At 42.3% G+C, this 26752-nt stretch overlaps 1 protein-coding gene across 1 annotated transcript in view; it reads right to left on the reverse strand.

The window, feature by feature from the left end:
* Positions 1 to 26752, reverse strand: part of LOC116428022 (CD151 antigen) — a 171007-nt gene that overhangs the window by 101374 nt on the left and 42881 nt on the right. Inside the window, exon 2 of the mRNA XM_076368697.1 lies at positions 22977 to 23069. The gene's annotated coding sequence lies outside the window, so the exon portion shown is untranslated. The remainder of the gene's footprint in view (positions 1 to 22976; positions 23070 to 26752) is intronic.

Raw genomic sequence — 26752 nt, forward strand, 5'->3', positions numbered from 1 at the left:
AAAAAAGTATCAAGCGAAGCCATGCAATTCGGTGTCCGACTTTCAATGAACTGTTGCGATGCAATTTAGAGATCACTTGTGCAGTATGTTTTATAGATTGCTGAGGTTGCTCGTATTCTTCACGATTTTATTTATTAAACTTTGTTATAGTTTTGTGTTTCTGATAGCACTGTTTGGTTAACTATTTGCACTCGAAAGTTCTTTACTAGACATATTTAACATTTTATTATGAGAGATATTTGAAACTATCTTGAAGAGAATTGAAAATTTTCAAGAAAACTGCATGTACAAGATACACAGAAATTGGTTGATTTCCTTAATATCATACTGTAATTATACGATCAATTTAATTTTCCTTAGACAATAGAAGAATATACATTACAAACAAATCAACAATACAAATTAACAATTTCTATAGAATCCTCTATACTTTAACTCTTTGAACTCTGTAGGCTCCAATATTGCACCAGTGATAATATTAAATATTTTAATGAATCTTAAAGAAACTATCCTAAAATTATTAGACTTTCTACGCATCCAAATTTTGCATTTAGAAGGAGAATAAAAGGTCCAAGAAATGTTAGCATTTCTCATTTTCGCTAGGAATACTATAAAAATCAGTTGCAGTTGCTCATAGATTATAAAACAACCTGGAGTGCTAAAGGTTAAGGAACAACTATTTTATTTCAATATTTCACATATTGATGCATTATGCGAGGTTTGAAGTTAAATATGAAACTTTAGAGTTTTACTGTATTAAGTCAAGTGAGGGTCATCTCTCGAGTGCAAAGTTGAATTATTCCTTTGCAAGCTTCATTTATGTCAACTTCCGGTAATACTACTGAACTATTCAACCATCTCACAAGTTTCAATCTCTCGCGCTTCAATTATAAACTATTTCCCCATCTCCTTCGGAATCCTGGAAAACCATTTTCAAGCTGGAACCGTCAATATTCGAAACAGCGAGGCGAAAAAGATTTATAGTAATATTTCATCGGCGAGGGATCAATGCTGCGATCGAAGCTAAAAGGATCACAAGCTTGCGTTTCAATTAGAGACGGTCATAGATGGAGGAGGAACGAGTCACTCGATGGAAGCTGGTCGCGTGTGTCGCATCGGCGAACGATACAATATATTTCCGCGACGAGCAGCAATTACTTAACCGGAAATCGGGCGCGCGGAGCGTCTCTATGGTTTTTGCTCGGCCCGGGGGAAAGAAAGTACGGCGAGGGAGCAAACAGAACAGCATCGAGACAGCTCCTTGAAAGCAGCCTTGCCGAGTTCGTCGAATCCATTAAGATCTGTAGTTTGAATACTGCTATAGGATCCGAGTGCACGAATAGCTGCTGGCTCCTTTGCACTGGCTACTGGATGACAACGATGACATGTCTTTCCTTTCTCTGTCATTCACTTATACATGCATTGACTATTTTCCTGTCTTTGGAGTTATTATGGCGTAATGATAATTTATAGGATGAAGACGATGCGAGTGGTTGATATACTTTTGTTACCCTTATGAGAAACATTTGTTACCTTTCTAATCATTGCAGAAAGAAGACATCAGGCATGGTTCATTTGACCTCTCTGGTAGTTTCAGTGTTAATGTTTCTATGAGAAATTATTAAAGAAATTTATTTAGCACTACGCAAATTGAATTGTAAATCAATTGAAGTCTGAATAGATGCACTCTTGGAGTTTCTATAGCGAAATTTTTGAAAGTCAATTGAAGCGCTCGGTAGTTTTAGTGTTAACCCTTTGAACTCTATAGACTCCAATATTGCAGTTATAATATTAAATGTATTAATGAATCTTAGAGAAACTACCCTAAAATTATTAGATTCTCCACACATCCAAATTTTGCATTGAGAAGGAAAATAAAAGATTCAAGAAATGTAACATTCCTCATTTTCCCTAGGAATACTATAAAAATTAGTCGCAGTAGCTGATAGATCACAAAACAACCTGGAGTGTTAAGGGTTAATAAAATTTTCATGCATTAACTGCAATATCTACTGACTGATCGAAATCGGTTTTGGATTGAAACATTATCCATATTGTATTGTGGAAATGTTATCTGGAAGCTGGATATTACTAGAACAATTGAATAGCGATAAGGTAATGCTCTTGATGAGAATTTGAACCCAAATTTGAGGAGCCTAAGTGTTTCGTTTCAATTAAATATTATAATATAAATTAAATTAAAAATGCAGACAGAACAAGCATCAACATTTTTCCCAATTAATTACTACTGATGCAGCAGTTATACCAATCATAGTTAAGAAATCGTAGAACAAAACTTTAATTCAATCACCATGAAACAATTAACAGACTGCCTGTAATTACTCAAACATTCGTATTGATAATAACGAATAGGAAAATCTAGGAAACCGAAGCAGGTAATTACAAGCTTCAATATGCTTCTGTTCAAAAGCAAATCAAAGGATTCGCGAAGCCTTATCGAAACTTTTATCGAGAACACTGTAAATTAAAAACGAATGCTCACGAATCAATACAGGGATGTACGTATTTACATACGCCAAGTTCAATTAATAACACAGCGAACGTGGATTCAATTTAGCCGGTGTTTTCATTGTGAAAACATTGTACGCGTTCCCCCGGGTACGTCGTTCTACCTCGTCGACCGCGGACACATCTCCTTCGCAGAATGGAAACGAACATTCCGCGTATAGAGATCCGTTTCAAGGATGATGGAATGGACCGCCAGCCGCGCTATCAAAGGAGGAAAGGAAACAAATGAGAAATAAAAGCGGACGGAAATCGGAGATTTTTATTTTCGGGGGGATGAGACCGCCGCGCGAGGAGCGCCGCTGCGGAGGCGTGTTCTTTCGCCGCGACGCGGCCTGAGAGGCTCGTTTTAGTCAGATTGGACCGCGTATCTACCTTGTGCACTTCGGTTCCCCGGATTTCCCTTTTCTTTATCCCTTTGACCCGCTTTCGGTTCATTGATCGAGTAAAGGGGACGAAGGGACGCTAGCCATAGATGCCAGCCGCGATATTGGGGAATTATAGTTATTGGATTGGGGAGTAATACGGGGCGATCCTTTGTTTTCACTTCTATACGTGGAATTGTAGGATTTTCGTCAAAATTAGGTGCTTCTGTGCTATATGAATATAACGATTAAACGAAAGAGGATCGATATTATTCATTGGCTTCACGGAAATGGACAATGGAAAATTATATCTGATTTATGGTTTCCATGATTAACCCTTTGCGACGTGTCGACGTTTCGCTGGGATCTTTCATGTTTCGAATATTGAGTTGCGAACGAATGATTTAACTATTTTCACTCGGAAGTTTTCCAATAGAAATATTTGAACATACTCTGATGAGATTAAAACGATATTTTGTGAAACTAACTCGAAGAGAAATCACAGGTACATCGAGGAAGAAAGCTATTTTATTTCAATATTTCACAAATTGATGCATTGTACGAGGTATAATATTAAATATCAAATTTTATAGTTTTACTGTATGAAGTCAAGCGGTGAGTGAGAGTCACCTCTCGAGTGCAAGGGGTTAATAACTCGAATAGCAAGGGATCAGTGCAGTTTCCTTTTTCTCTATTATTGAAGCATCCGATATACAATTTGGCCGAACCTGCTGAAGGTTTTGGGTTCTTTGAAGAATCTTCGTCCGCAAAGGGTTAAAATATAAATTTGAAATGATCTAATTCATCGAAAAAATTATTCTTTATTACATTTACATGTTAATAAATAAGTAGATCTAATTTGTAGATCAAAATTATTCTTTATCATTTGACAATTGTTCAATGACAAAGTATCGCTTATGAAATGATCAAACTCATTCTTTATATTTACTATTGACAAATTCAAGAAAAATAACGTAAAGCGTCTTCTACCAATATTTTCGAACATTTTCCAAGATAACAGTTGAAGAAGTCGCCATAAAAACACAAAGATCCCTCCAGCAGGAGGAAACTCGTTTCGGAACCAAAACCAATACGACATCCGCCATTTCCCATCTCCTCCCAATTCGTCGTCGCAACGGCAGTAAGTTCCCGGCGAAGAGGGGAATTAAAATCTCCACGACCGCTTCCCGTTTCATAAGCGGATCAGTCTCGTTTCGTCGGGCTCGAAGTTCCGGCCCGCGCGAATTGCACTCGATTTCCGGCTTCGCGCGCAAACTTCGGCGAACGGCCGAGAACCCACCCCAGCCCGCCCCCCGGTCCGCGCGAGAACGAAACTCGATAGAATGAATAATCTTGAAACTCGGCGTATCAAGGCCGCGAAGAGCCGAATTAAGCCGTGGAAACTTGGGAACCGCGCGTCAGTTGCAGCGGCGCGGCTGATTTTTCCATTTCCCGCGGAAAGGCGAGAAAAAGCGTTACATTCGCAGCTTGTTAATCTTTCGATTTGGAACATCGAGGAGGATAAGTATCCTTACGAAGATTTCGAGAAGGAAGGAAAATACTAAAACTATTCGGTGACCGAATATTATATTTGAAGCTGAATTGCGTATTATTCTTCTGTTTAACGCATTGCGTACCGGCTAATTTCCAGAAAACTGAATAGGATGGCAATTTTCACTGAGGTCACTTGTATCACTATAGATACGAAAACTCAGATATATTGTTATGTAATATATTTTACATAGATAATCAATTCGAATGAAATTTTATATTTCTTCAATGTTGTAATTAGCGAAGTTGCATAGCTAAGTGTCTTTATATAAAAACGAGATTTCTCGTTACCTTTGATTCTCACTGTAACCAATATTTAATACTGGTACTTAGTTATTGCTTTATGAAAACTTTCAAAATTCAAGTTCCAAAGCCCATAGCAACGATAATAAATTCATAGTTCCTATATCTCGAGAATAAGCAGTTGTCATACATATATTCAAGTATCACCTTATATTTATAAATTCCCAAATGATCAAATCAAGATCCCGACGCTACGTTTCACGCTTGTAAAGGACAGAATCCCTCAATTTCACTGTCCACTCGCGAGCAAAAAGGCTCGGGGATCCAAGACGCGAGGAAACCTTCAACCGCAATCCTTTTATCGCGCGGGAAACGGTGCGATCCCGGATAACCGGTAGCTGAGGGAAATCAGCGGGCCGGATTGGCGAGAACGAAGCGTATTCCCGTGGCCATCGGCACAGAATCGCCGTCCTTAACGAGAGGAAACTTCGATTGCGAATCAATGCCCACATAATTAGCCGGTCCAGCCGCCGGAGCTGGAAACTTGTTAACTATCGACTTCCCTCGCGGAAGATCCCGGCTGCCGGCCGGATTACACGGGCCAAAAGAACGAAAATCCGATTGGCAATGTAATCGAGGATTACGGTTCCGGTTCTCCCCCGCCTACTTAGCTGCCGCTCCGCCACCCCCAGCGTTTTCCATCCGACGTCCACCGCAAACGCAGTCTAAAACCCGGAGAATTCCATTCCCACTTCGCCGCCGCTGCACGTTGTTCTACGGTCATTTAATCCGATCTATTATGCCCTGAAATTGTTCCGCCTCTATAATCAGAGAATCATATGCCTGATGCATGGCTTTCGGTGTCAGGCAACGCGCATATGTTGCGACAGGATAATTTCTTCTCGTTTGCGATAATAGCGATAATCGTGTCGTTTTAGAGCGATTATCGCGAAGTGGAAGAATGACGATTAGAGGGATTACAACACGAGAGATTTTCTGGCGTGGGAAGTAAATTGTATGAACTTCATTCGTGTTTCTATCTGAATAACTAGAGTTATTTCGTGAATGATTCCTAATTATTAAGCAAATAGGATGATATCTATTGTAAGCTGGAAATCTCAATCATAAGAGTCTCTTATTAGCAGAGTTCTTTGAAGCAAAATACTAATTACAATAAATACATCACTAATCATAAAATTCTTTGACGCAGATATCAACGAATCCGACTAAAAACCTCCAAATATCTAACGATAAAAATACTGACAGAACACTTCAAAAGAACAGCTCAAATAATCAGCGGAACTCAAACACTCGCAGGACATCCTGTATTTACATTCCCCGGTAATTATACGAACCTCCCCGACGCCTGTCCCGCTGGTACCGGGCCAGCCCCTCTCAATCACAAAACACTGCTTTCGCCGAGTCATCCGGCCAGGATTCGTCCCGTTACGACTATTAGGACACAGAATAAATAACCAACCTCCCGGTCTGTATTCAAATGCTGATATTTCCATTCGTACCTCGACCGACGGCCGCACACGCGCGCGTACGCGCACAGAAAATGGCCGCAATAAAATGCGCAGCGACAACGATGCGGTATGTGTATTCATCGGAGGGGCGTGCCGCGGGAACAGAAGAGAGCGCGATATCCCGTGACTTTCGACAAGCGACAACGGGGTTGGAGTGCCACCCCTCCGCGGCTCATTACTCACCGGCCGTGTCCCGGCTGTCAGGTACAATTTGTTCGACTCGCCGCGGCGCAGAAGAAACTCGTGACGGATGAACGGCCGCGGATCGCCGACAAAAAGAGCAAACGACCGATGTCGCGCGCCGGAAGAACGGGTCCCGGGCTCCGGCTTCTTCTTTCCGGTCATCCTCGCTACAGTTTCCACCGAGGAACTGCGACCGACGCGATCTAGCCGCGGCGCCGCACGTTGCGGCCGTCTACGGGCAAAACCGCTAAATCTGACTGTTCATACAAGGGAAATGCAAGACTACCAATGTGTTTCTAAGTAGTTCTTGCTGTACAAAATGATTTTTGGCTTCGAAATAAAGATCTTGTGCGAATGAACTGTGTTTTCCTATTTATATAACGCTTGAGTCGAAACGTGCCACGCATTGCGGCTGTTTACAGGCAAAACTGCTAAATTTGACTTTTCATACAAGAGAAATGCAAGACTACCAATGTGTTTCTAAGTAGTTCTTGCTGTACAAAATGATTTTCGCTTTGAAATAAAGATCTTGTGCGGATGAACCGTGTTTTCATATTTATATAACGCTTGAGTCGAAACGTGCTGCACGTTGCGGCCGTTTATGGGCAAAACCACTGAATTTGATTTTTCATACAAGGGAAATGGAAGGTTACCAATGTATTTCTAAGTAGTTCTTGCTATATAAATGATTTTCAATTCGAAATAGAGATCTTGTGCGAATGAACCGTATTTTTCTGTTTATATAACGCTTGAATCGACACGCGAAATATTCATTGTCATTTAAAGAACTTGAGAATATTTCCGTAATGTAAAAAGATATAACCACTGTATGTTTATGTCTCACAACTTTTGTAGTGTTTTTTTGTATCACTTTTGAAGTTATTGAGTGCGATTGTTTTGACATAGAAAGTTCTATTTCTGTTACATTCTACGTCAATAAACAGTCTATATATTCACAATGAATATTGTCACTGATATCACATAAAAACCTCTAATTTCGGAGATCTAAACGAACGAGTATCAATTTTTCTGAGAAGGACAGAAACTGTAAGTGTCCGTAGACCTAGTGTGAAACTTTCGCGCCTCCTGCTGACGATCGATTTCAAATTGACTCGGTGATAGGCGTGCGGCTGACGGCTGGTTTCTTTGTCGAGAAAAATGGACGCGATCGGGCAACTTCCGAGGATTCTGTTTTCTTTGGGTTTTTAGCTTCCTGGCTGATCGTGGTGAAACGGGCGTAAAGGATTCTGCGATGAAAGTTCCCCGAGTGGCTGCATTCGAGAAGAGCCTAATAGCAAGATCCTCTAACCTTTCGTACTCTATTCGAGAGATCTCTAAATGCGCTAGGTAAGCAAAATAGCTACTACAGAGAAGCTAATATCTCGTCTAAATCCCTAAAATTCCACTTCTCCCAAATTAACCGTTTTTATCATGTAATATAAAATATAGTTAGTAATCTCAACCATTTATTTCTTAACCTCTTGGCTAAGATTTGAGGTGTCTAACCCTTTGCACTCCGAATTTCGTTTGTATTCTCTCCTCGATAACTCTATTGTTACGATATTTTATTTAATATGCATTTTAAAAAATAGATAGCTTATATAGAGCAGTCTAAACGATTCTCCTTACTGATAATATCGACAGTAACATAATACAATCTATTTCAAAAATATCCTGACAAAGACAATAAAACTGATGTCGAATTATGCTCGACATAGAAGCGCAAAGGATTAGTGTCTTTCGTCTATTTCGTAACTAAATAGAAAAAGTTCGTTCCCCTTCTGCAGCAACTGGCGCACACTTGATTGGAAATAGTACCACAGACCAAGATTTCTTTGGTTTCGTAATAGAGTGTCGCGAGCAATGAGTGATAAATTTTGGAAGCACTGTTTCCCGTCGAGTGGATCGAAACAGCTGAATTTTGCACTTCGATATCGAAGAGTCACCCCGTGGGATGTAATGAGAAACAATAAAGCGAGTCGAGGACAATATCTTCCTGCAGGTGACGGGGCGAGGCATCAAAGAAACCGTCGATCGGGCAGAAATAAGAAGTTCCATGCCAGCAACGGGGAGGCGACGACGCTCGGCTTGATCGACAACGAGGAAATTATACTTTCACGGTGCGCGGGTCGAGACAAGCCCGGCGAGAAAAAAACGGAAGGCGGATCGCGCACGGTCGGGAGGGGTTCGGGTGGTCCGCGCTTCGTTTACTTCCAATTTCGACGATATTGTCTGCAAACAACGGGGGAGATTAGGGTTTCAAAGGAAACACAGGTCCGCGAGTACTCGCGCTCTTCGTTAAGGTTACTATGTATCACGTGATACTATGCTCCTGAACGCGTTATTCGATCGGACATCAAAGAAAATTCTATTAATGAACCGCTCGCCATAATTCGCAGACGTCGCTGCGTGTCTTTAGCTCGACGTATCTGCTTATCAAAGAAAACGAACCTGATAAACGCTCAAACATTATTTCATTACTTCGCTAATTAGCCTTTAACAACTCAAAGAAGTCAATAACAAATCCAACGATTTTAATCAATTTCATCGTACCTATTACAATTACACCTTTCAATTTCGATCACCGAACAAACGATTAACCTTCAAATATTTATACATTAACCCTTAAACCAAAAATCAGTTTATCATTTTTACTGTTATTCTTCTAATATTTTCAATGAACACATCGAATGTGCTAGATCACTTCCCTGCATTTCTTTCAGCTCATCTGTTACAGTATTCTTCACAATAAACTCGAAATACTTTCGATACGTTAAGGGTTAACCCTCCAAATGGTTTTGTAATTAGTTACAATTGCTGATAAATTACAAAATCTGGAGCGCTAAGGGTTAACCCTTAACGTATCGAAAGTATTTCAAGTTTATTCTGAAATTTATTATTGTTATTATAATTATCGTGTATTTTTATAATATCTCTAGTGAAAATGGAAAACGCTATAACATTCCTTCGATCCTTCATTTTCCTTCTCACTACACAATTTGAATACGTGGAAAATCTAATAATCTTAGGGTAGTTCCTTTGATTCGCTAAAATATTTCATATAACTGGTGCAATATTGGAGCCTACAGAGTTCAAAGGGTTAGAACACTTCCCCGAGCACCATTCAATGCAGAAGCATTCTCAAATAAAGTATTCCATCCGACAATACCGAGTCATCCTCCGTCAACGTGTCGGCACGTTCTCGCGCATCCTCCATCGATTTATCTCGGATTCGCCGGGTAGCACCGCCGCGGAAATCCGAAGTGGAATACAAGATCCAGATTTTGAAATTCCACTTGGCTGGAAACTATCGTCCGAGCCCGGTGCTCGTGAACAGGGTCCAGCTGTATCGCGGCGACTGCGAGCGAGGGAGGTCTTCGATTTGAAAAGAATCCGGCCGGCAGGGAGTTGACCCGGCCGTGAGCCACGGGGGATAAAGGTTTAGGAGGAGCCGGAATAAACGTAGGTAAGAAAATAATCCCCCTCGAGTTCTGAACGGAACACCGCCGCCGCGTCGGTCCCCAGGGCCCTTGCACCTTGGCATTCATCAGCGGAGGATCACCGCTTGCACGTGGATATTCATCCGACTGGGAATGGTTTCCACCTCTCCACTCCTCCTACCCGTCGTCTCCTTTTCCCTCTTTGTGTCGGATTCTATTCGCGCTCGCCCCTTATGAAAGTGTCTCCCCATCGAGCATGAAAACAGCTTAATCTTCTTGAGACCGGCAACGGGACGCGTTCGCCTAAGCGGTAGGAAAGTAGCTTGAAGGATGAACGCGGTTTAATTATGGGGATTGTTGTATAATTGAGTTTGTTCTCTGAATTTCTTGGGCCCTTTTATTCTCCGGTATCGATGCTGTGTTTGTTCGTGTACGTGGAGTTCCATGTTTGAATTTTTAAAGAAAATATGCAACGTGCTTATTATAAGGATGTGTGAGTGTGTGTGTATGCGTTGTGTATTCGAGAAGGGAGACTGCTCTGCGATGCTGCGTTGTTTCTGAACGAACGACGAAAAATAAAGGTGCAAGGGCAGTTGGTAATCAGCGTTTGTATCGAGATGAACTTTGTGCTGACGAAATAAATTATTACTGACCACATAAATCCGTATAATTTTGTGTTTCTTCTATTGTACTTTGTTATGGATTTTTCGTTTCCTTTCTGTGCTGTTTCGCTTTTTGAGAATTATGTTGAGTTCCTTGTAGTTATAGTTAGGTTTAGGTTACTAGTTTATTGGATTATTCTAGTTATTAGTTATTACTTCTAATTGTATATTGAGCAATAGGAAAGTGAATAACCATTTGAAGACTATTGTATCATTCTATATTACTTTCGCCATGTCACTGTTTCGCGATACAATTCGACGGAACAGTCTTCTGATAAATAAATAAGAAAGTAGGAGCACAATAGGAAAACAGAATTGTCGGGTCAGTCCATTTCCCCCGGATAACAGATCAAATTCAATTATTTCCTCTTTCCTCGGGAGCGGAAGCTCTGGTTTACGTTTCTCGTAGACAATTGCGTTTCGTTCCCCCGGTGCACGCGCGATATTGACATGGGATCAATCATTGGTTATTACAGTATTTCCGCGGGCAAACGTTATCCTTCGTCGAAAATCTGATTAACGTACACAGCGTCGGGTTTCGCCGGGCACCGGCGCACGTGGCCGCGTTTCGAAAGCGATCGAATAACCCGATCCCGGGGCGCGGGAACCGCCTTCTGAAAGCCGATCGACAATCACAGCGCGTCAAAGCGCTGTTGACGCGCGGCTCAATCTTGGTTCGGGCCAACACTGTTGGCAAACGGACTCCGAATCGATGCATCCGGCGGGATCAATCAACTCGGTCTCGTTTCCGCGATCGCGTCGCAGGTCGATCATCGTTGCGTTAAACAAATTCGTGTTGCGCCGAGGTTTCTCTTGAATTAAATGGACCTTCATTATACTGTTATGTTAACCCTCTGCACTAGGAATTTCTTTTGCATCTTTCCCCCGAAAACTCTATTTTTCAAAATGCATTTCAAGTAAAATAATAATACAGAGTTTATCTCAGAGAAAACTATTTTTCAAAATGCATTTCAAATAAAATAATAATACAGTTTGTACAGAGGGGAATCGATAAGGGTTCACAGAAAATTGATAAAGACGGTTGGCAATTTGATGTTAACACTTAGGCAGCCTGAGAAGAATTATAACTACCTCTTCCATTATCTTCAATTGAACTCATTCAATTAATTTGGTTGGAAACTTCGTTTCAAAAAAACCATATTTGATGAATTGCAACAAAAGAAAAGATTAACAGAATATAAGGCTATAGTTGCTCAGTGGAAAGTGCGAGATCTCCTCATTTGGTTTGCTAAGTGTAAAGTTTGGTAATTTCAGATTCAACGTGATTACAATTAGATTCGTTTACAATTGATTTATGAGTATAAAGGAATATGTCGTCGATAGTGAGTATTAGCTTCGGATTTGCTTTCGAATTACTGTAGTAACAATTTGCTAGCTCGAGATTATTAGAACATGTCAACGGAAACGGTGAAAAGGGACTGTTCGCGCAGGTATCAAGGTAACCTATATTTTCTATGGCATCGTAGTAGTTATGCAAAATCTGGAACAGGTCGGTTCAAAGGGTTTACAAGTTAACGAGGTGCGCCAGCTAGCCATCGTAATAAGTATGTTGCAGACAGACATTGTAATTAGTGTGCAGCTGACGGATATTATAACAGAAATGTTGCGAGCAGACATTAGAAACAGGGGATTCTGTTTTGTACGGAGTATCTCTAAACTGGCGGTGACTTTTCACTGAAAATAAAACAACAGACAAATCAATGTAAAAAAAATAAATTAAAAATGTAAAACAAAATTTTCTCCTACTCACTTATAATTGAAAAAAGCATTTTATTAGGTCATCATCCACTGTTCACGATAGAAAAGTTTTTAGATTCCTTAGATTCCATAAATCAATTGTGATCTTCATTTAAAATCACGAAGCATCGTTTCACAGTAGTCTCGCACAATTCACGACAATATTTCCTCGCGCGAATTTCGCCTGTCGTTATAGTAGAATTCGAGCAATACAAAGTTATTCGAATACAGAATTCCGCAGGGATAAATACAAAGCGCTTTGTGCAACTTTCCGTAAAACGAGAAAATTAGTCTCGACCCAAATGGCACTGTCTATCTTGCAATGGCATCGCGGTGCCAATGACGACGGTGAATGAACAAAGAATAAAACACTCCGAAAACGTTGCGCGATCGTTGTGCTTGAATCAGTATTGTATCAATTAATACTGTATCCGGTCGAATCGACGTTCTAAGAAACTTAATGCGCCAAAGCAATTAACACTGAACTTACCGAACCGAATAGAATGTTTACCTGTGTTTAATCGTCTTGGTTAAATAAAACTGATTCATCGTTCCATTATGAAAGCAACATATTCGGAACGAGGGATAAAACAACGAGGAAAAGGTTAAAACACTACGCCACTTAGAAAGAAGCCCATAATTTCCTGCCGCTTCGGTCAAAGCAGGTGTTAAAAGGTTTAAAGTTTACGGAGAATCGGGCTCGGCGGTTTTCATGGTCGCTAAACAAAAACGGCGTCTCGCGAGGGGAGACAAAAGCGCGAAACTTTCCTCCCATTTTCCTGCCGCTATTTTCCGGGATAAAAATTCTGCTGGAAGAACCGGCGAAGGAGGCGAAAAGAGAATAAAACTCCGCGCGGAAGGAGAAACATTAAGGAAGAAAGATTGACGTGAGGGTCCGAGGACTTCGATGCCTCGCGAGATCCTTTTGTCCTTTTTCCGGAGCCCGTCCCTTTTTTGCCGTCGAGTTTGACAACCAATAAGGAAGCCCGTCGCGTCTTGCGCACAATTTACACTTCGCGGAAGATGGAGAGGACCCTTGTTCCTGTTTACCGAGCGAACACGGGCTGAAAGACCCGACGAGGATGCTTAATTACTCGGCGAATTCCTCTCGGCGTCCCGGAAAACTGTTGCGCCGTGTGCGATTTCGTTGGACGACGCGGAAGAAGTTTCGTCGGTTTGCTTTTCGAATCATTCCGCGGCGGAACAATGCAAATACCCGCAAAATGCACCGTAACTTTGTTATCCGAAATATTTCTCTTGCAACTCGAATTCCGCGAAAACGTTACGTGCCGATGTTACGTAGCTTCATTGAAGCTAGACCACGATATATAACAATGTATTAATTAGCGAGCTCAACGCGAGGGAATATCGATGTTTCTGTATGAAACACGTGACAAATAATCCGAGGAATTTACATTATCCAAGAAATTTAAGAAAATGTTCTTATAAATAAAATTTCGGAGGTTCCGAGGTGCGAACGTTCCGTTGCATTCTATTCCCACATTGCATCCCGATAGATTAACATTCCTGAGGTTACCCGATTACACGCTATTACGTTTCTACTTCCACATAACCCAACAAAATTTCATTCTCATTCGTTATCTCGACACCTTGAGCCCGTTCCGCGGAATAAATTAACACGTTCGCCACCTGCATCGCATACTTGCGACGACCAATGTTCCACATTTTCCACGAAGAAGAGTAAATACTCATATTCAACGCATTTTTCATTAATATTTGTACCTTATAAAGACGATATCTTATTCATACACAAATTAACTCGAACATTAATGAATCATACAATATTATAACTAAATTAATACTCATTTATAAAGTATGCGATTCAATCAAAAATTCATTTCAATCAATGATCTAACATCATATTTTCTCCATTTTGTGTATTTCGCTCCATGAAATCGGCATTCAACGTGTTATAATTACGGAAACTGTTATGGAAAGAAACGCCAGTAGCGAATGGCTCAAAGTAATCGGTAAGTAATCTGCATGCAGAATCGCGCAACAGGGCCGCGTCCTCTCGAATCGTTCTGTTCCATTTGTTTATTCCCAATTAGGAAGTTCGGCGTCGACCGTTGTGTCGTTCACCGTTCGAAAGTTTCCCCAGCCGGGTCGGCTTACGAACTTTTTAATTGGCCGTCGCCAACTTTTCCTCTGTCGCGCGGACGCCTCGGAATCGCGATTCCTCCCGCAATTCCTCTTCGCTCCTCGCGGCTCGTCTTCGAATTCCTTTTCCAGCCGGCGAGCGCCGAGGAATATCGCGTAATTTCCGGGAACCGTTCGTAATATCCTTCCCAGCGATCATTTATCGCCGCTCTTTGAACACCGTCGCCCGAATCCCTAGAGCTTCTGGCGCCGATCCGCGCGCGCTAACTCGCGGTAAACATTCTGCAGCTTTGACACACCGTGCACGCCGCGGTTTCACGGGGAAACGGTGAACACGACGCCGGAGATATTGAAGTCACGCCGCGATGCTGGATTATTGCGGGCAACGCGGCAAAGGGCCGTTCGCTGGAAGCGTATTGCTGTCCGAAAACCTGGGATTTCTTAGGCGATAGTGTATTGGAATTGTGGCAGGTGGTCTTATTGTGTTATACGACGTCGACGTGGAGATTCAGCTTCGATACTCGCAAGGAGTGTCGTCGAAACAGGAAATTCTCAAAATGAAACTTTGTGAGTAGCGTAGGAATACATTGCAATTTTGATCGTGCCGAATCGCAGTTAAGATATATTTATTTATTGAAATATAGAAAATTTATTTGAAATTTTGTTTGTAAGGGTTTCATTGGAAGTGAAATTTGGTAGGAATCAAAATTGCCATTAGGCTTGACTTATTCTACTTAAACACAAAGGTTCATAATTTCTAGAATTTCCGGATTCGATAATTTCCTTTGTCAGAGTTCTATATTAATTCTATATTAATTGCACGGTGAAAGAGACAATTCTAGAATCAACGGTCTTCTTGTTCCTCGATGATCCGTTGGCTTTCCTCTGAAAATATATTGTTTAATAATTGTACGGCGTTGATGCGGAGGAAATTGAGTTGGGGAAAATCAAGCGAAACGGAAGCTTACCGGTCGTTCCGGGGAGATTAAGTGAAATGTTTAGTTTGCTTTAGGAAAATCGAGCGAGATGGAAGTGTAATGTTTGGATTAGTGAAATTAGATTAAAACTACGCGAATGTAGCGTTTAATGGTGCGCGAAGGATGCAGAATTAACGATAATAATGCGAAACGATAGGTGTTCTGCGCGAGGAATGCCGCGGAGGGATAGCGGCGAAAGAAAACGCGGAGCGGGATGAAAGCAAAATATGTTAACTGTGGTAACGCGAACGGTGAACACGTACAGAGAGATCCTCAATTATTCGAATAAACTCTTTGAATAAACGTCACAGACATGTTCTGTAAAGCCGGGCCGTGTAATTTCCGCGCTGAATACGGGTGGCAAATGCTGTTGGCGTCGGAATAATTTATTTTGCTACCTACAGCTGTCGCTGGGCAAAGCTAAAATCATAAATGTTATCGCTGATGCGGTACTTGTTCACTTATACCAGCCATTATCTGCTTTTACTTCCACTGTACTCGAACGTTAACAGTCAGAATTCACTCCTACGCCGTATTTCAATCACATTCCCGTTTTTAACGCGATTCTTGACCTCCATTGTCTTTACGTCTCCACGAATTTAACACTGGGTTCACTTACATTTTTATATACCTTCTCTACCGAATCGAGTCAGTTTTATCTACGAAGAAAGTCACAGATTTAAAAAAAAACAACTTAAAAACCCATATAATCATACTCAATGATAAAAGTCAATACAAGTGACGGAAAAAACTGTAAACGGTTTCTCTAACCTTCAGTTCCAAACGAGTTAAAATGATCCGCCCGTAAACCTAGTGTTAACCCTTTGAACTCTGTAGCCTCCAATACTGCACCAGTTCTAATATTAAATATTTTAATGAATTTTAAGAAAACTACTTTAAGATTATTAGATCTTAAGAAAGTTTGTACTGAGAAGGGAATGAAAGGTCTAAGAAATGTTATAACATTGTTAATTTTCAGTAGGACTACTATCAAAATTGGTAGGAGTTGCTGACATATCACGAGAAAAGCTCAAACAGGAATGCAACAAATTTTTCCATAGATCCTCGAATTAATCAATCGCAGGTTCCACAGCTTCAGTAATATTCCTAAAAATCCCTGGATTCCATCCCCTAAGGAAAGAGAGTTTCCCCATCGCCAATATGAAGTAATCTTCTCTAAGCTGAACCTCGTAGCGTGAAACCGCGATATCATCATTGAAAGAGACCCCAGCCCAGAAAGATACCAGTGCACATTCACGCTTTAGCGCGCGGTAAACATCCTCCACTCGCTTTGACACGGTTCGACGGGGTTCCGCAGAGGCGACGCGGCACAAGTCTCGCGCCGTCGACGTCCGCCCGCGAGACCCGCGCCGCAAGAGTTATTGAATTCGCGGGCTTATTACGCGACCGCCGCGATAATGCGCCATTCAGCCGTCGGAACACCTTTCCAGCCGTCCGTCGCACGGTTTCCCCGCGAAAGAAGCCCTCCAGCCGGTGAACTTTCCCGCAGGGAAAACCCGGAGACCGTTCAAGCTGACGATTTCGAGTGATATCGGGGGGATGAAGTGGAACGATTGTTTCGGCCGGCGACAGAGACCACGCGCGTCGGACGGCGAAATGGAATTTCATTCAGCTTACGATGTGAAAAGGTTCAGATTCGTGCGGAGGATTTAGAATTGACGGATTCATTTTTTTTCTCCTTTTTTTTTAATGAAGTATTCAGAGATTTTGGTTTTTCCTTAGAGATGTATTTCTTTTTTTCGTTGCGTTTTGTGGTGGTAACGTGGGAGGGTTTTGAACGTTGGTGGGAAATGGGTTAAATTTTGGAAATTTGGAAGTATTGTATCGAAGCTGGAGGATTATTATATGCATGTTGTTTAATTGAATATTATTCGCGTCGAAGGGATGGGACTAGCGTTTGAAGATGAGAGGTAGAAATGTGCTCGGTAAGATATCTTGGAGACTACTTAGATGATGGAGTATTTTTAATTACACGCGAAAGAAACGGAAAATGAAGTTTTCCGGTTTTATGAAGGTTCTAATTAAAGCGCTCGAGCGTCGGTTAATGTGCCCGTCTATCGCGGGGCATTTCTACAGCTAATAATGTTTGTTAATAACGACAGTATCGTCTCGTACAATTTAATGTAAATCAATTAGCCGGGGATAATTTGATAAATGGGAAACAGATAATTTTCTCTGATTTGTATTCATTATAAATGGGAGTGGTGAACGATTGTCAGTCACATTAGTACGGGAAATTATTCGATGCGCATCTAGCGTGTCCGACGGATTGACAAATTTGATTTGCTCGTTAATGAGGCCTCGTGCGAGATGCATTCGTTCTCTTTTTGACTTGTTTCCCCGCGCGGGAGCCTGTATTCGTTGGCAATAATAAACAGGGGCTACCATAGATAAATTAAATTACCGATATATCGTACATTCATTAATATTTCAGCTATTCATTAGTTTCCATACTTATTTTATTCAAACCCATACATTTGATTTCACTCGAAAATTACCGAGATATTAAATTAATCAATTTAATTATGAACCAGATTTTTTCAAAATCATTCTCACAGTTTCTGTATTAAATTTGATAGCAATAATCTTAGTCCATTGTGTAGCTATAAAATTATCAATTATAAAAAGACGTCACCGACAATTCATCTGGCAGCGACGAATATTTACAGTGACGAAGATTTTCAACTACGAATAGCTAATAATTCTATTCTTTAATTCCTATATTCCTTTCGTATAAAAGTTATATATATATATTATATAATAATAATAATAATAATAATAATAATAATAATAATAATAATAATAATATAGTCCACAGCGACGAAGATATTCGAATCAGAGCGTCACCAATTCTGTTCTTCAATTTCTACATAAATGCATCTTCGCAGCAATAAAAATCGTCGATATTTCATTCAACAGCGACGAACACGCACGCACACCGAGAAAGATATTTCAGCGCGAAGGGTTAATAATCGCTCGAAGCATCCGCGGCGAGAATGGAACGCATCCGCTCGAGAATTCGGCGTAAAAACGGAACGACGGAAAATCATGGCTTGCAACACACGATGTTTTCCCCTGGAATCGCGTCCGGCACGAGATCACGCGCGCGCATAAACGTTCCGCGCGATCGTAAAACGCTCGAGAGCTCGGCTCCCCGGCGATCCTCGCGGGCCGGCGCGACGCGGCGCGGCCGGAAGACAGCCGGCGGAATTTTCCAGGTGAAAATTTCACGGCGGCATGCGTTATTCGCGATGCACGCGGCGCGGAGAGCTGCGAGCCGCTCCGTTTGGCAGAAGTAAAGGGAAAAAAGCGGCGAGAGGGATCGGGAGAGAAGAGAGAGGAACCGTGGGGACGAGGATTGAAGTCCGAATTACGCGGTGGGGCACGAACGAACGAGCGCAGTTCCGCGCGGACCTGGGTAAATGGAATTTTAGAGGTGGGCAAAAAATCACTGCCGGGAAATTGAAAGAATTCCGCCCCTCGCCGCGCGACCATTCACCGCCCGCGACTTGGAAAATAAAAGCGGCTTTTCAGCCTCATCTTGTTCCCGCGTAAATTTCGCTCGCCGTGTGACGAAGGCAAAGATGAATTTTTACGCGAGCGATTTCGGAGGAAACGGTAAGAGAGCGAGAGGAGGGACGAAGAGAGCGACGCGAGAGAATGATGGGGAAGGAAATATGAAATTCGGAGAGAGGGAGGGGTTCGGAGAAGAGAAATTGTGACGCGAGAGGAAGACTGCAACGAAGATGAAAAGGGAGGGAGGAGTATAGAGTATAGAATTTTGTTTAGGAAGTTTAGAAAGAAAATAGGGAAATGAAGTGCAAGGTGAGAGAAGTAAAATGTAAAATAAGGGAAGAGTTTAGGAAAGGAGAAAACAGAGAAATAAAGTGCAAGATAAGAGAGGTAAAGTCTAGAATAGTGGGAAAGAGTGTAGCGAAGAGGAAGAGGGGAAATACGGAAACAAAGTGGAAGCAGAGGGAAACAAAGTGTAAAGCGGATGGAAACATTGAAACGAAACGCGAGAGAGAAAATGGAGGAATAAAGTGTAAAAGACAAATAAAGGCAGAATTGAAGGATAAGAGAAGAAAAAGGAGAACACCGAAGAGCAAGGGGACGAAAGAGACAGAAGGTAGAGGTAGAGGAAAAAGGTGGTCGTTTTATTACGTTCTGAGGTTAGAACGAAGTCGGAGCTTTTTCAAGGAGACAGTACAGCGCAAACAAAGAGGCGAGCGACGCCGGGCGCGCACGGAAGATCCCGGCCTCTGATGAATTCCTCTCGCGTAGCTCCACCGCCGCCCTTTACTCGCGCGGTGTATTTTCTCTTTTTCCCTTGCTCGTTGGAAACAATAAAGCCATCCACGTCGTGCTCCCCGGCTGTTCAAAATGTTTAACTTCTGAAATAAAGATAACAAACCGAGCGCGGAAGCGTAATGAACGTTAACCCCTGAACGACGGACGCTGGGGCAGCGGCATCGGCGAAAACACGGTCAATGTGACTCGTAAAGGTAATTATGTCTCTCCGAGTGTAGACGAAATTATAATTAACTTTCATTCGAAACATAATTACACGATTCAACGTGAACCGAGATGTTTCGAGCTATTCAATTGTGAATTGATCGAACTGCAGTTTACAAATTGCCTTTAGTTTATCTTGTTTACCAGTATAGTTACGTCTTGCGTTTCAGAGTAATTAATATATAAAATTGTTGCACTAACACGAACGCCACTACATTTCCTAATATAAAAAAATGGAAAATTCTACTTTCACCAGCTTGCATTAAAATGGCATTTCCTGCTGGTTACACAATCAGGAATTCAACATTCTGTTTTCCGAATGTTACCATTCGGAACCCGGAAAGGTTCCGTGAATAAAGGAAAAATCACTTCCTCCTCACTTTTCTAACTCGCTGCATAATTACGCAGATTCCGCCCCTAGTGTTCCGTGAACGGTCACGCGAGTCTGTTCATTAGTTCCCGGTGTATTTCATTAGCTTTCCCTGTCCGGCGCGCGCCAGTTTGCTCGATGAATTTTTTAGCGTAAGCCGCGCAATGCGCGCACGCTCTTTAATTATTTACCGCTGCCCGCACGGTTCGGCAACTCGCGGGACGAAAGTAGAGGAAACAACTGGATCGGCGATTTTTCATTTAACGCCGGTAATCGGAATGTTTCGCGACGGGAGCGGCGACTTTCTCGGAAAACACCCCGCACGTCGAATTTCCCGTGTTTTTCGGCGGGTCGCCGTGTTCCATTAACGAGTAATCTCGCCCCGGGAAACATTCGACGTACAGGCGAATGTTGGGACGCTTTTGGTCACCGGTAACCCAATCATTGTTCCGGTGAACCGTTCCGAAATACGGAAACGCGGGTCGAGAGTTTTAAGCTATTGTGATAAGAATTTTTTCTGCTGTCGAGAGAAAGGCCTGACGGGTATAGAAAATTAATTGCTAAGGAATTTTGGTAGGAGTACAGTAATATCTTTTTATAAGCGAATATTGTGAAATGAAGTAGATTAATCAGTTTAATTGTAGATCACTCGGTGAAATGGTAGGATTTTGAATGTAGAATTTTAGATTTTGGTTTTTGAACGTAGCATCAGAATGGACATTTTACCAGTTTTTGTAGAATGCCTCATAAATCAAGGAAACAAAAGATAGCTAACAATACTAACGAACATATGCATACAATAATAGACGAACACAAACATGTGGTACGTACCGAGTACGCCCACGAAACTACCGGCACCAATGGGAACTTTTTGATCCGAATAAAGCGAATGTTTTATCGTAGTTTTTCATTCGCCCCATATACGATAAAATTTCCGAATTCAATTTCATTATTCCCAGCACACTGGAATTTTGATGCGCACCAGTGTTCGCTTTTCTCCATTTTGTTGGCCGTATAACGTCCAAAAATACAAATACCACCGATCATTCAACTGCCCCTTACAATTTTTTTTATGAATTCAATAAATCGAAGTTGAATTCAATTCTCATTTTAATATCATCAATTGTTATTCTTTATCTTGAACAGAAATCTTCCTATTCCTTAATTAACACGTTGAATGCCATGGGGGTCATCGGTGAGCTCAACCACATCGAATTACTATAATTCATTCGATTAAACGATGATTATTTGAAAACTTTCCTATATTATAATACTACTTAATGCACTGACATTCAACAATTCAAACCTGCAATAAAAACCTAATTCAATTATACAAGTTGATATTACATTATCTTCATTTTGTACATTTTTCTCGGCAAAATCGTGCGGCACTCAATCTGTTAAGTACTAACGGTAAAATATCTCTAGCAACTGTTATGGAAGACATCATAGAGCAAGGGGTTAAATAGATTAAACGCATTACTGACTTTCAAAAATCAAGACTGAAGCAACAGCAACAGACAATAATCGCAACAACAAAACGCCTTGTCTTTGCAAGACACCAAATCCGAATCGAACGGTGTCAACAAATCTACCCGACCGCAATCAACAAAAGTGAAACGGGATCACGGAGGGCCCAGGAACGGTCAATCCCTCTCCAAGGTTCCGCCGGTGGTTTCGTTAACCTGTTCCATTTACGAACTCCCGTCCCCTTCTGGCCCTCAAACAAAAACGGCCCGTTGATCGAGACGGCGCAATTAAAATTTACAATGACACTGGAGAGAACGGGCCGGGGTCACGGAAGCAATTAACGGTACAATAATCGCAGGGACTCGCGTGGGAGGGGACGGTGAAAAATTAATTGGGCCATTTTTCATGTTCCACTCAGCTCGACGTGGCAGCGGGCCGCGGTACCGGAGCAGGAAGTGGCTCGCGCGCGCGCGCGCAGAGGTTTGTTACCACCGCGAGAGGTATCGGGCAATCAAGTTAATGAGGAAAGAGGAGCGAGCCGATCATTGGGGCGGAAAAGAGACGCGACGAGGAGGGGGGCCCTTTCACCTAATGGTTTGAGAAACGCGCTCGTTTGGCCCGCGCCAGGGCCATTTATGGTAACGCGGCCGCGGGCCTCGCGTGCCCAACGATTTTCGACGACCCCGCGACGATGCTCGGGCGCATCCTCTTTTTGTCAGCTTTAACGCGTTGAATGCCGCACGACTTCGCAGTGCAAAATCTACAAAATGGAGGAAATATAATATTAAATCATCCGATTGAACTGCATTGTTATTACTGCACGTTCCTCTAGCTGAATGTCGCCGCATTAGGTAGCATTATTGATAATATAGAAATCTTTTCAAATAATCATAGTATAACTGAGTGAACTATAGTAATTCGATTTTGGTGTCACCGGTGAACCCCATGGCATTCAACGTGTTAACACTGAAACTGTTGTGCAATTGGAATGACTTATTTCAAACTTTTTATCAGAATCAGAACACGTTTCATGAGATTCGGGGTTAGTCTTGTATTTGTACAAATACAGAGATTTAATTGGAAATCTGTCGCATAAATATCTGTAGAATTAAAATACTTGAGAAATAAACATTCTGAAGTGGGTCAATTTGACCTGTCCGGTAGTTTGGCGTTGAAGCATGGAGATTTCAAATTTTTCAAATTCGAATGTCTATCATATTAGATATGATGTCGTATGATACTCACCGTACGTCATCGGTGTTCACCTTCGGTTCGTTCTTCGACACGCATGTCCACTTTAGAATTTTTGAAAGTGCCCCGTTACTGGCCAATTGTTTCCTGGAACAGAGGAAGTCGTTGGTTAGAAGATCTGAGAAAATGGATCATTGAAGATTTCTATTGGTATGTCAATCTTCTCCATTTCATCGGGAATTGCATCATGTATGCGAGAAACTAAAAGGACGTTTGAAGTAAAGAAACAGTGGAACCTTTGTCGCTTATTCATTTCGCACGCTGTTAAGATTTCTAATCAATGGCACCACATGTTTCCAGACATCTGTACCCTAAAAATCCAGTAATTTGATCGCTGAACCCTCTTTTTGAAAACGGCGATATTCGAGGTGACTTGTCATCGTGAAATCGATAACAGGTTATGTACCACGAAAGTTGTTTTAAATTGACAGCAGAGTTACCAACTTATCGCCGTAGAAGTAATGAGTTCCCCATTTAACCTTATGCGACCTCTCGATGCGTCTTGCCAAAGCTACCAATCCCTTTAGAAACGTTCCCATTAATCTTCTAACAGCGACGCCGACGAGGAACTATCTTAGCACCATCGTTCACGTATGAGGCACGAAGAATCCTAATAAACTGCAGTGTAATTATTTCCGCGGAGATGAAAGTAAAGTCCGTCCACGGCGAAGCTTTATCAAAGTCGGCGGCAAGGTGAAAACGACTAATCCTCCAGCGGCGAATTCTGCTTTTTTTCCGACGCCCGGGGCACGAGTTTCCGCAGTTTCCCTCATATTTTCCAGCTTGTCCAGTATTTCTCGCCGAGAACAAGGGGAATAGCCACGCAATTACCAGACGTCTCGGCCCGTTCGACAAATGAACCGGAGGCACGCGGCCACGCTCAACGAAAGCCGCACCGTGTTCTCCTTTTCCTGCGATTCGAACGATTCCGTGTAATAGAATCTCCTTCTCCCCTCTTCCTCCTCCGCCCTCGTCGAATCTGTGCGAAGTATCTTCGTCGAGCGATCGGGGGACCAGCGGGGAATCTTCGATTTCAGAGGAAAACTCGTTTCCACGATGAAATTCTTATCGTCCAGTGAGGAGAAACGAGTGGCGGCGCGACTGAATTTCCACGAATTTTAATACTCGACGCGCCGATAAGCTGTTTTTCACTTTACTTCTACATATTTAGGGCTCAATTCATTTTTCCTACATTTTGACAATGATAAACAATACAAACAACCATGTGACATTGTGAATCTTTCCTAGAAATCTAAGGGTAAGCTGAAACTAACGTTCGAAGTCTAAATTTATTTGTCTTATAGAAATTGTACTGCTCGAAAGTTTTTCACTAGAAATATTCACTATTCTCCAAAGAGATATAGACGATGTTCTTTGAAACTAATTAATGAGAAAACATATATAAAATTAAGAAAAGTTATTTTATTTGAATATTCCATATATCGATGCATCATACAAAGCTTAATATAATATATAAGAATTTACAATTTTCCAAATCAAATCAAGTGGTGACTGAGAGTTACCTCTCGAGTGCAAAGGGTTAATAATATATGTTATATAATATTTTGCGATGAACATAGTCTTCGCACGAGGAGGTATCCAGGAAAGTGAAAATATTCAGTAGAAAATCCTGCGGAGCTTAATTAAAATGTCAGGACACCCGAGGAGATTGAAATCCACGTGCAAGATTTACATTCATCAGCATTTAACCCCTGTGTCTCCCTTTTCCAGCGAGCGAGCTCCAGAGCGTGCGTGTCCCCCGGATCCTCGGGGATCTCGTTTAAACAACTCAGTCGTCCCGCTCATCAGCGCGTCCATCTTCCACGCGTGATTGAACACGCTTCCCAGGGCCATTCCCATGCAAAGGACACCGTCTAACAGTGTTACGTCGCCCGCCCCACCCATGGAAACCGTCCACCTTCGGCTCCGTTAAATTGGACGGCGCAGCCAATTTCCGTGAAACGGATAGCGTTCAGCGGGAGACGGCGAACTTAGTTGAAAAGTAGTTAAAGGCAAACAATGCTGCGAGCGCGGGTCAGAAGAAGACAAACACGGGCGGCGCGCGCCGCGGCGAGACTGCAATAACGATAAACCACTCGGAACCATCCGAAGGTAAGCGACTCGTTCATCAATCCCCCTGAATTATTATGACTTCTCGGCACGATCGAGATTCTCGATGATTTCCAATGGGAACTTTACCTAGGAATATCTCGCAACGAGTCGTAGAAGCTTCGTCGCGGAGGGACGCTGTCTTTTAATCAGGCATTCGGTTGCCTAGGATTTTTAGAGTGTCCTTAGAAGGAAACGAATATTCTGTGGAATGTTTCAAAGACATTTAGTTTTAAAATTCTTTACAGAAACTAGAATGTGGGAAACACTTATATCGATGACCAAGAGATCTCTTCTAGTAAAATCCAAGGAAAATCACAACTATCGTTAATCCTTTCAGTGCTAACTACTTAGCTACCTACGTTATACTCTAAACTACGCCCCAGTGAAAATCCTCGCGCAACAATTCATCAGGTTCTGAGCATTCTACCGTCAATGTTCATTCGCGTAAGCACTCTCTTACAAACTCTCGAATCCCGCAAATGCGCGAAGATCCAATATCCGATCATCTCGGCGTGCCATTTGCGCCTCTCGAGACGATCTCGGGCCGGAAGTGAACTGGGTAAGGCGATCGATCGTTCCTCGAGGAATCTGTTTGTCTTCGAATTAACGGGTCGGAAGTTTCTCCGCGGGGTTCCGGGCGATTCCTCGGCGGCCCGGCCGGTTGCGCGAACAGCCTAACGCGACGAACGACGCGCGGAACACCGTAAACTTGGGCGCTCGCTGGGCGCGGCGTGCAAACGCGATCAGATTTACGAGGGCCGGCGTTTACCGCGATAAGCCACGACCTACTAATGCGAACCGTCTGGGGGATTGAGCGCTAAGCACGCCACGTTCGCCAAACTTTTCTATGGGCATTCAGACGACGACGGCTGCCGTGGAACTGCCATTTTCACCGGCCCACCCTCTCGCTCGCCCGCCCACCGCCGGTAAATTCTAAACTACCTGGGAGGCTTAAGTCGCCGTTCGATTATCGCGGGACGTGCTTGTTTGGAATAATGCGCCACGGTGTAGGTGGGTATAGAAGTATTTCACGCGTGGCACGTGGGCTCTCGCGAGTCCTTAAACGTCGAAGACAAGCAAGTTCTTCGAGTTCCTTATTTTCGCTGAAGTTTCATTTGTTTCGAAGTTTCATAGTTCGTTGAACTTCCATTCGTTTCGAACTCTTTTCAGTTTTTTCGGGCTCCATTTGTTTCGAAGTTTCTTGGTTCGTTGAAGGTTTGTTTGTTTCGAAGGTTTCCTGGCTCTTTGAAGCTTCGAAGTTCGCGAATGTTGGTATTTGCGACTGGGAAACGAAGTTCCCTTCCGGGGTTTCGGCGTGGAACCGTTTGTACGAATTTCTTTTCAACATGTTGATTGTCACTTAAAATGGCGATTTTTTGAAAACATTTCCATGTTACCACTTTCATTCACTTTGTGTATTTTGCTCCGTGACATCGAGCCGTTGAGCGTGTTAATTGAATTGTAGTTCGACACGACGGTTTTTTTAATCGAGTTCGGAACGTTTGATAAGCAATGGAATTTTAATTGAATGTAATATTTGATTGCGACGCGTCGAATAATAATGTTTGGTTCCGTGGAAGTTTCGTATGGCTTGAGAGCGCTGTTAATTGGTAACGGTAATAAAAGTAAGGAAGAATTAATAGGAAATTATTGAATGC

This window comes from Nomia melanderi, chromosome 6 (genome assembly GCF_051020985.1).
Source record: "Nomia melanderi isolate GNS246 chromosome 6, iyNomMela1, whole genome shotgun sequence".
Lineage (NCBI taxonomy): Eukaryota > Metazoa > Arthropoda > Insecta > Hymenoptera > Halictidae > Nomia > Nomia melanderi.